This window comes from Lynx canadensis, chromosome A2 (assembly GCF_007474595.2).
Source record: "Lynx canadensis isolate LIC74 chromosome A2, mLynCan4.pri.v2, whole genome shotgun sequence".
In the NCBI taxonomy this organism is placed as follows: Eukaryota; Metazoa; Chordata; class Mammalia; order Carnivora; family Felidae; genus Lynx; species Lynx canadensis.
In genome coordinates, this window is record NC_044304.2 from 141,864,524 (window position 1) to 141,876,035 (window position 11,512).

Genomic DNA, 11,512 nt, shown 5'->3' on the forward strand with positions numbered 1-11,512 from the left:
GAACTTTTAACAACTTCTTGATGCCAGAAGCCAAATACTTGACATCAGACTTTACCTGCAAAACTTATAGATCTGACTGAATCTCTGTCTTTTCAAGATTTCCAAAAACTCTGCCAGGAAATGATGTTCTTTATTAACTTAGCCAGGCTGCTATGTAGCAAGGTACCAGGCTGATATTTCTTTAGAGGCTTCATAAAGTCAACCTTAGTTCCTTAAAGCTATCTGGTCATATCTGAGTCTATGCCTGTTTCTCTCATATATGACATTCTAGGAAAAGCCTTGGGAATATAATCAATGTTTCTAATTATGTCTTGTCATAAGGAGAACAGGCTTACTTGTAAACAATGCTTCTCATGTAATTTAGCATACCAAGTAAGCCTAATTTTTCATAAAAATATTTTTGAAGCTTTTTAAATTTCTAGAAGCCCTCTGGAAAATTTCAGTTAGGTTATGGATGAAACACTTCACTTTAGAATTTGTTTTGGGGAAGTATGTAAAAAATAGATCAACATTTGATCTATTTGAACATTTGATCAAATGATCTATTTGAACATTTGATTAAATATTGTTTCATGATGATTTGTGATCCTACTTAATTATCCATTTAACTAAAATGACAATAAAAGATATTAAAGGCAAATATAGAAGGTAACATAGTTGTGAGCAAAATTTTGCTTTTTTTTTTCAAATTTTAAGTTTTAAATTTTTTATTGAATTAACATACAGTGTTATTAATTTCAGATGTACAATGTAGTGATTCAACAATTATATATATTTGTCAGTGTTCATCAAGATAAGTGTACACCTCTCCTCTGGCAACCACCAGTTTGTCTTTTTCTTTGTTCATTTGTTTTGTTTCATAAATTACACATACGAGTGAATCATGCAATATTTGTCTTTCTCTTATTTAACTTGGCATTATACCCTCTAGGTTCATCTATCCATCCATGTTGTTGCAAATTACAAATTCTCATTCTTTTTCATAGGTGAGTAATATTTCATTATATATAATTTACATTTTTTGTATCCATTCATTTATGGATGGACATTTCCCTAATCTGGGGAAAGAAACAGACATCCAGATCCAAGAAGCACAGAAGGTCCACCAAAAAATTAATCCAACGAGGTCATGCCAAGACAGATATTAAAATGGCAAAAAGTAGTGATAAAGAGAATTTCAAAAGCAGCAAGAAAAAAAAAACAGTTACATACAAGGGAAATTCCATAAGGAGATCAGCTAATTTCTCAATAGAAATTTTGCAGACTAGATTGAGTGGCATGATATATTAAAACTAATGAAAGGAAAAAACCTGCAACCAAGAACTCTACCCAGCAAGATAATCTGTATCTCTTTGTGTTCTGAATTATATTTACCAACAAAACTTAAAGTTAGTCACCACTAAAACAGCTTTACAAGAACAGGAAATGTACTTCTTTGAATGGAAAGAAAAGGCCATTACAGCAAGAGAAATTAAGAAAGCATTTTCATTTAAAATTGAAAGCAAACAAAAAAACAACCAAAAAAACAAAGAACTAGGAATAAACTTAGCCAAGGAGGTAAAGATCTATACTCTGGAAAGTATAAAACATTGATGAAAGAAATTGAAGATGACACAAAGAAAAAGATATTCCATGCTCATGGACTGGAAGAACCAATATTTTAAAATGTCCATACTACCTAAAACAATGTACAGATTTAATGCAACCCCTACCAAAATACCAACACTTTTTCATAGAACTAGAACAAATTAAGCTTAAAATTTGTGGAAGCACAAAGACCCCAAACAGCCAAAGAAATCTTGAGTAAGAACAAAGCTGGAGGTATTACAAACCCAGATTTCAAGATAGATACAAAACTGTGGTAATCAAAACAGTATGATATTAGCACAAAAACAGACTCATAGATGAACGGGAAAAGCACAGAACCCAGAAATAAACCCACTGTTACATGGTCAATTTAAGTATATTCTTATTTCCTTTGTCAATGGGGAAAAGATAGTCTCTTCAAATGGTGCTGAGAAAAATGGACAGCTACATGCAAGAGAATGAAACTGGACCACTGTCTTACACCATACAAAAATAAACACAAGATGGATTAAGGATCTGAAATCATAAAACTCTTAGAAGAAAACAAGGCAGTAATTTCTTTGACATTGGCCACAGAAATATTTTTATAAATATGTCTCCTCAGGCAAGGGAAATGAAAATAAAATTAAACCATTGGGCTTATGCCAAAATTAAAAGCTTTTATTTTTCTTTAAACTAACATCTTTTTGTTGGTTTCAAGTTTTTTCAAATTCTAGTTAGTTAACATATAGTGTAATATTTGTTTCAGGAGTAGAATTTAGTGGTTCATCATTTACATATAACACCCAGTTCTGACCACAAGTGCCCTCCTTAATACTCATTTAGCCCATCCCTCACCTATCTCCTCTCTAGCAACCCTCAGTTTGTTTGTAGATTAGATAGATGATAGATAGATAGATAGATAGATAGATAGATAGATACATAGATAGATATAGATGTCCCACATCTTTATCCATTCATCAGTTGATAGACATTTGGATTGTTTCCATAATTTGGCTATAAATGCTGCTATAAACATGGGGGTGCATGTGCCCCTTTGAATCAGTATTTTTATATCGCTGGTTTGACTCAACTCAAGCTCAGTGAGGCCCTGGACTGGTCCACTAACAACACAGGGATCAAACCCTGCTCTGAACAGGCAAAGAATCATTGCAGATGAGTGGACTAAAGGCAGAAGCAGCTCAGCCACAACAGTAGGGCACATGGAACACACATAGGAGATACCCACAATGCCAGGTTCTGGTGAATAGGGGACATTGCATTGCAGCGCACTATAGAACCTCCTCTTCTTAAGGCCACTACTTTCAAGAGCAGGAGGTATAGTTGACCTTCCAAACATATAGAAACAGACACAGAAACAGACTTGACAAAATGAAGACACACAGGAATATGTCCCAAATGTAATAAGAGAACAAAATCACAGCAAGAGAGCTAAATGAATGATCAGTAATATGCCTGAGAAAATTTAAAGTAATGGTCATAAAGATACTCATCAGATTTAAGAGTGAAGGAAATCGGTGAGACTATTAACAAAGAAATAGAAAAAAAGAACCACTCAGAGATGAAGACCATAATAAGTGAAATTAAAAATACATTAGATGGAATAAATAGTAGGCCAGAGGAAGCAGAATAGATCAGTTATATGGAAGGCTAAGGAATGGAGAGCAATCAAGCTGAACAGGAGAGAAAATTAAAAAATGAAAATAGACTAGAAAATTCACTGACACCATTAAGCATAATAACATTTGCATTATAGGAAACCAGAAGCAGAATATAAAGAAAAAGGGGCAGAAAATTTATTTGAATAAATAGCTGAAAACTTCCCAAATCTGGGAAAGGAAACAGAACTTCAGATCCAGGAGGACTAACAAGCCCAACAAAATCAACCCAAGGAGGTCCACTCCAAGCCACATAGTAATTAAAATGGGAAAAGGTAGTGATAAAGAGAGAATTTTAAAAGCAGCAAGAGAAAAGAAGACAGTTATATACAAGGGAAACCCCATAAGGCCATCAGCTGATTTCTCAGCAGAAACACAGCAGGCCAGGAGAGAGTGGCATGATATATTCCAAGTATAGAAAGAAAAAAACCTGCAGCTAGAAGACTCTACTCAGCAAGGCTGTCATTCATATAGAAGGAGAGATAGTTTCTAAGACAGACAAAAGTTCAAGAAATTCATCACCCCTAAACCAGCCTTAAAAGAAATGTTAATGACGATTCTTTGAGCAGGAAGACAATATATGAGAGTATGAAAAATAGGAAGCACGAAATCAGTAAAACTAAGCATAACTATAAAAATCAGTCAAGGGATTCACAAGGGATAAAAATATGACACTATATACCTAAAATGTAGGGGAGGGGTAGTAAAGAATGGGTTCACTTAAGTGACTATCAACTTAATATAGACTGCTACATATAGAAGATGGGATAAATAAACCTACTGGTAACCACAAATCAAAAACCAGTAATAGATATTCAAAGAATGAAGAGAAAGGAATATATCACCAAAGAAAGCCAGCAAAATACAAGAAAGAAAGCAAGAGAAGACAGGAACAGAAAAGAGCTACAAAAACAACCATAAAACAAGTAACAAATGGGCAATGAAGTGCAAACTTGTCAAATAATTACTTTGATGTAAGTAAACTAAATGCTCCAATCAAAAGACAAAGGGTGACAGAGTGGATTAAAAAACAAGACCCAGTTTTGCTGCCTACAAGTGACTCATTTTAGACCAATAGACATACAGGTTGAAAGTGAAGGGATGGAAAAGCATTATTCATGCAAATGGAAATGAAAAGAAAGCTAAGGTAGCAATACTTATATCACACACATAAACTTTTGAGAGAGACAGAGAAAGCATGAAAGGGGAAGGGAGGGAGGGAGGGGGAGGGAGAGAGAGAGAGAGAGAGAGAGAGAGAGAGAGAGAGAATATCCTCAGCAGGCTCCACACTCAGCTCAGAGCCTGATGTAGGGCTCAGTCCCATGACTGTGAGATTATGACCTGAGCTGAAATCAAGTCAGATGCTCAACTAACTGAGCCACCCAAGTGCCCCTTGCACAAATAGACTTTAAAACAAAGACTATAACAAGAGAAAAAAAGGACACTATATACTAATAAAAGGGACAATCAAACAAAATATAACTATTGTAAATATTTATACACCCAACATGCTGGCACCTAAATACATAAAGCAGCTAATAACAACATAAGGAAGTAATTGATAGTAATGCAGTAATAGTAAGGGATCTTAACATTCCACTTACATTAATGGGTGGATCATTCAAGCAGAAAATCAACAAGGAAACAGTGGCTCTGAATGACACATTTGGCCAGATAGATCCAACAGGTATATTCAGAACATTCCATCCTAAAACAGAATACAGATTCAAGTGCACATGGAACATTCTCAAGAATAGATCACATATTAGGCCACAAAACAAATCTCAACAAATTCAAAAAGATCAAAATCATACCATATATCTTTTCTGACCATAGGTAGAAAACTCTCAAGACTCCACCAAAAACTATTAGAATTGATAAATTCAGTAAGGTTACAGGATACAAAATCAATAGACAGAAATCTGTTGCATTTCTGTACACCAATAATGAAGCAGCATAAAGAGAAAATATGAAAACAATCCCATTTACAATTGCACCAAAAAGAATAAAATACCTAGGAATAAACTTAACCAAGGGAGTGAAATACCTGTGCTTTGTAAACTATAAAATAGTGATGAAATAATTTGATGATGACACAAAGAAATGGAAAGACATTCCATGCTCATAGATTGGTAGAATAAGTATTGTTAAAATGTCTTTATTACCCAAAGAAATCTAAAGATTTATTGCAATCCCTATCAAAATGCCAACATCATTTATCATTGAACTGGGCCAATAATCTTAAATTTGTATAGAACCACAAAAGATACTGAATAGCCAAAGCAATCTTGAAAAACAAAACTGTAGGTATCACAATTCCAGACATCAAGTTATATTTATAAATATGTAGTAATCAAAATGATATGGTACTGGCATAAAAATAGACACATGGATCAATACAACAAAATAGAAAAATGGAAATTAACCCACTATTGTACAGCCAGTTAGTATTTGGACAGTCTCTTCAACAAATGGTGTTAGGAATCCTGGACAGCTGCATGCAGAAGAATGAAACTTGATCAGTTTCTTAGATTGCACACACAAATAAATTCAAAATGGATTAAACACCTAAATGTGAGATCTGAAACCATACACATCCTAGAAAAGATCACAGGCAATAATTTCTCTAACATATCCATAGCAACTTTTTTTCTAGACAAGTCCCCTGAGACAAGAGAAACAAGATCAAAAATAAACTATTGGGACTACACCAAAATAAAAAGCTTCTGCACATCAAAGGAAACAATCAACAAATCTAAAAAGCAACCTACAGAATGGGAGAAGATATTTGCAAATGACATATTTGATAAAAGATTAATATCCCAAATATATATACTAATACTGCTCAATCCATTTAAAAAATGGGCAGGAGACATGAACAGACATTTCTCCAAAGAAAATATACAGATGGCCAACAGACGCATGAAAAGATGCTCAATATAACTTATCATCAGGGGAATGCAAATCAAAACTATAATGAAATATCACCTCACACTTGTCAGAATGTCTAAAATCAACAACACAAAATCAACAGGTGTTGGTGAGGATGTGGAGAAAGGGGAACCCTCTTGCACTGTTGGTGGGAATGCAAACAGGTGCAGCCACTCTGGAAATCAGTATGGAGGTTCCTCAAAAAGTTAAAAATAGAACTACCCTATGATCCAGCAATTGCACTACTAGGTATTTACCCAAAGAATACAAAAATACTAAATCAAAATGATATATGCACCCCAATGAAAACAGGAGCATTATCTACAAGAACCAAATTATGGAAACAGCCCAAGTGTCCACTGGCTAATGAATGGATAAAGAAGATGTAGTGTATTTGTATACAGTGGAATATTAGTCATAGAAATGAATGAAACCTTGCCATTTGCAATAACATGTATGGAGCTAGAGAGCCATATGCTAAATGAAATGTCAGTCAGAGAAAGACAAATACCATCTGATTTCACTCCTATGTGGAATTTAAACAAAACAAAAGAACAAAGGGAAAAGAGAGAGAGAGAGAGAGAGAAACCTAGAAATAGAGTCTTAACTTTAGAGAATAAAGTGATACTCACCAGAGGGCAAGTAGGGGAGGGGATGGGTGAAATAGGTGATGGGGATTAAAGAGTACACTTATCATGATGGGCACTGAATAATAGCACTGTTGAATCACTATATTGTACACATGAAATTAATATAATACTGTATGTTACATATACTGGAATTAAAATTAAAACCTTAATAAAAACGTCTCATTAGAGATATATAACAAACTGAAATGTCATATTGCAGTTTAGGTTAGTAACATTTAGAATAATGTTTATTGATGATTCTGAGTGTGTGTTTTCAAAATTAGCCCAGTGTCAACGTATTTTCCTTTGTTTCACTTCCACTTCTGAAATGAATGTTTTCTGAGGTTCTAAACATATGTGTTCGTTCAGGTTACTATACTGTTCTGTATTACAAGCAGGTAGTTTGCAATCCAGTAGGTCAGAAAATCCATTGCATGATTACACCACTATGGTAGGGAACTATCCTTTGGCTCACGATTCAGTAGTAATAAGCTCTCCTATATACTACCAAGTATTAACGTAGCCCTTCTTAGTTTCTAGAGCTGACCCTAGGGAAAAAGTGATGTGAATGAAGTCTGTTTTCTTTTTTTTTTAATTTTTTTTTCAACATTTATTTATTTTTGGGACAGAGAGAGACAGAACATGAACGGGGGAGGGTCAGAGAGAGAGGGAGACACAGAATCGGAAACAGGCTCCAGGCTCTGAGCCATCAGCCCAAGCCTGACGCGGGGCTCGAACTCACGGACCGCGAGATCGTGAAGTCTGTTTTCATTCTACATTTATTTTATTCCTTGAGTTATATTTTCTCTCTTCCCCTCCTGAAAACCTTTCTGGAGAACTACTCTGAGGAGCCTATCAACACTAATCACTTTAATTATTATTCTGCCAAAGGGAATTTACATTTAACTGAGGTTAAAGCAATAAAGCACCAGTGATAGAATTTTAGCATTTGAAAATTAGTTGGAGAAGGGTTCTTTGGAAAAAGGAGTGCAAAAAAGTGAAAGAGGATGCGTTTAGAATCCTGTCTTTAAGGAAATTCCCCCATTCTGACTAAGCCAGTTCACAATGATCCCTAAACAGGACCACTTAATTCAAATCTTAAAACAAAACAAAACAAAAACAAACAGAAAACAAAAATTGATATATGCAGAATTAAATGGAGTGCACAGATAGAAGCTATTTTCATTTATCTATACAAGGTTTTGCATCACCAAAATTAGATCATAATATCTAGGTAAGCATTTGCATCTGATACAAGGTGGTTAGCTCTCGGGGTGACTGGGAGCTGGCTGTACATTAGATTTATGAAGACCAGAATACAAAATAGAGTTCAAATCATAGTATACTACTTTAATAGAATTCAGTTATACATCCTCTTTACCAAGGAAAGCCTAATAAATGTCACTAATAATTTTATCTTAAAAAACCATTTGGAGATATCAATATTAAAGCTTTTGACATTAGAAGGCTACATGAAAAACTCATTATTAGAAACCAGTCCTTTACTTTATATTTACTGGACTATCAATTTGTTAAAACATGAGTTTCATAATACTAGAATTTGAGAATTTATAAATAATCTGGGATATATGTCACCCGGGGGGGGGGGGATAACTTCTCTGTGTACCAAATGTAGAAAAAAAAATTTAACTGAAAATGTACTGTTCTGATATTTCATTATTTCCCTTAAAAATGATAATCTGGGATTCCTGTGATTTATTTCAAACCACATGTGGATGGATCATGAGTAGAACACAGGCCCCAGTTATACAATATTCTGACAACATCCTGTTTATGATAGTCCAAATCGCAAGCAGCTTCAACACAAGTAAAATATACTGACATATATCAATGTAAATAAAATGTGTATAACAATATACATATTGTTATGTATAAAGCAGTAAACCAAAGAATAATAGTTACTGAATAAAGCATTTTTGCTGTTTTCCGTTCAGTATCCAAGATTGTCCAGTATTTTGCTGATAGCAAAAAAAAAAAAAAAAAAAAAAATACCATCAGGGATTTTTCAAGGTAAACTAATCTATATTAGATATGCATCATTCTTTTATTGACCTCTTTTCCCTATGAAAAGTGGTGACCTCTTATGCGTATTTATCTGTGTGAAGAGTTATTATTTATATGTGCTAAAAGCAAAAGTTAAATGGTATCATACTGAATTCTTGGTGATGAATCTTAATTAAGACAATGGTCTTGACTGATGCCCAATAAAAAAGTAAATGTATAAGGGATCAATACCACTCAGACCTAGGTTTAGCAGTTTCTGGCAGGGATTTCAGGACTGACAAAAAGTCTATGAATACTAAAGAAAATGACCCAAAGAAGAAGGGCCCTGCCAACTGTTTAAGTCCTTATAGGGCTATTGTCTACAACATTGACATTAGCCTCATGTTCAGTTTGTATATGCAGTCTTTTTGTGCCAAGATGGGGAGTGTGGCTGAGAAGATATGTACCTGTAAAAGGTCCACTTAGAGGTAACAATTTTACAATGACTACAAAAATGAAAAGCAATGAGTAATAGAACAACATTGACTTAGGGAGAAAAATAGGATCACCCTTGTTCCTTTCACTTAATTGGATGGCTTATCAGATTATCTTGGCAAATAAAGAATCGGAGTCAATCGGCCAGGAAAGAAGCAGCATGCTGATAGCAGAATTATTCCAACCAGGATCCAAACACACTCTAAATGGAAAGATTTCTCAGCTCAGCTGAACCTGCATACTTCCTGCCTACAGGAAGGAAACATACAGAGTAGAAACTGTCAAGTTGCCCTGACTGGTTACAATTTATATGTAGCTTGGTTATATTTAGCTAATATTATTATTCCTTGCACAAAGGATTCTTACTCATCTGAGAACAGTCTCCAAACTGGTATTTAGAAGTAACAGTTTTGAATTAATTACCTGATATTTCTTAAGCACCGTGGTGTAAAACCATCCGAAGGCTTTGACTTCAGCACTTATTCTCGGATTTACTCGGAGTCAAACTCGGAAAAGTCTCTATTTCTCAGTGCCTCAGTTTCCTCAACTGTCATATGCGAATAACTTATATTCCATTTCCTGAAGAAAAAATGTGAGAATAAATTTAAAAATGCTTTTTAAACCATGGGATGATGTACAAATGTGAGGTTTTGTCATTGTTGTCATCATCATCCTGCAGGCATAAGTACTTCATTTATGCCACTCAGGGGCTGCAAAGAAGTCTCCTGTTCCCTTATATTGCTGATAAACTTTCTTGCCAGGACTGTCACCTGTCATGCATAGAGATGGGAGAAATTCCATGTGTGTGGTAGGGGAGAACCTTTGTGGTCAGAGTTAGTCAAGCACCAAATGCAGGGAGTCCTACGCTTCACGTCATCCTATGGGGTGTGAGATCCGTTCTAGAGGAAACACCCTCCCACCTGTCAGACTCTTCATATAGGGTAACTCTGAAGAAGGGATCTGCTCAGGGGGAAATAAGCAGGCTGTTTGACATAGACAGTCTCTATGAGAGGGTGCTGCTTGCTCACAGAGTGTCTGAGGAAGCCAGGCACCTCGTACCTTTGAGGGGAGGACAGCTGGGAAACAAAGTCTGTGATTGTTACAGGGCAGGTGGAGGGAGTCACTAATTCTGTGGAAGACTAGCTTGGTTCCTCCATTAGCTGAGATAATGAGAAGTGCCCTGAGATCCGGCTAGCTCGTTGTTCAAGCATTACAGAGTGAATACCCAGAGTCTTTTACAAACAGCACTGATTCTGGTATGATACTGACTCGCTACCCCCTTCTTCTTTGAGAAAGACCATTTTATTCCTTCTTAATTCCCAAAAATGGGACTGGCAGGAAAATTTCTCTGATTTCTGCATCATGCCTAACCATTTATAAGAGGTGTTTTGGCCGGTGCAGTGAATGCATGGGATCTGGAGCCAGTCTTTCAGGCCTCAAATCCCAGTTCAGCCTAGGAGTTCTAGAATCATCAGCATGTTAGTATCTGAGCCTCAGCTTAGTCGCGTGGAAAGCACAAATAACAAAAATACCTGTCCCAGGGGCACCCGGGGGGCTCAGTCGGTTAAGCGTCTGAGTCTTGATTTTGGCTCAGGTCACGATCTCATGGTTTGTGGGTTTGAGCCCTGCATTGGGCTCTTCACTGACAGCATGGAGCCTGCTTGGTATTCTCCCTTTCTGCGGCTTCTGCCATACTCTATCTGTCTGTCCCTGCTCTCTCAAAATAAATGAATAAACTTAAAAAAAAAAAAAACTGTCCCATAGATTCCTATAGATAGTAAAGAACTGAGACAAGCATGTCCTAGATATAAAATACTTAATAAAAGTTGATATTTCTTGGACCTTTAAGTTTGATTGCTAAGCATTAAAGGTCTTAGAAGCAACACTTGCTGACTGAGGTAAGGAAAGGAAATTTATTGATCACATATATTGATCCCCTACACTGCTCCGGGCATTTAATCCTCAAATAATCTAAGGTTTAGAAATAGCCAAGGAAAACCAATGAATCACTGAAATACTAATTAGTAAAAATGTATTATGGACATACAGAAGAAGGCAGTTTGCAAACTGGGGACACTCAAACCAAAACATGGAATGAGGCTCAGGTGTATATTGTTATAAAGCACCTTATACAGTGAGAAAGCATGGTTTATTCCTCACAGTGATTGGTTGTAATATTAGAATTCTCTTGAATAATAGGAAATTGGT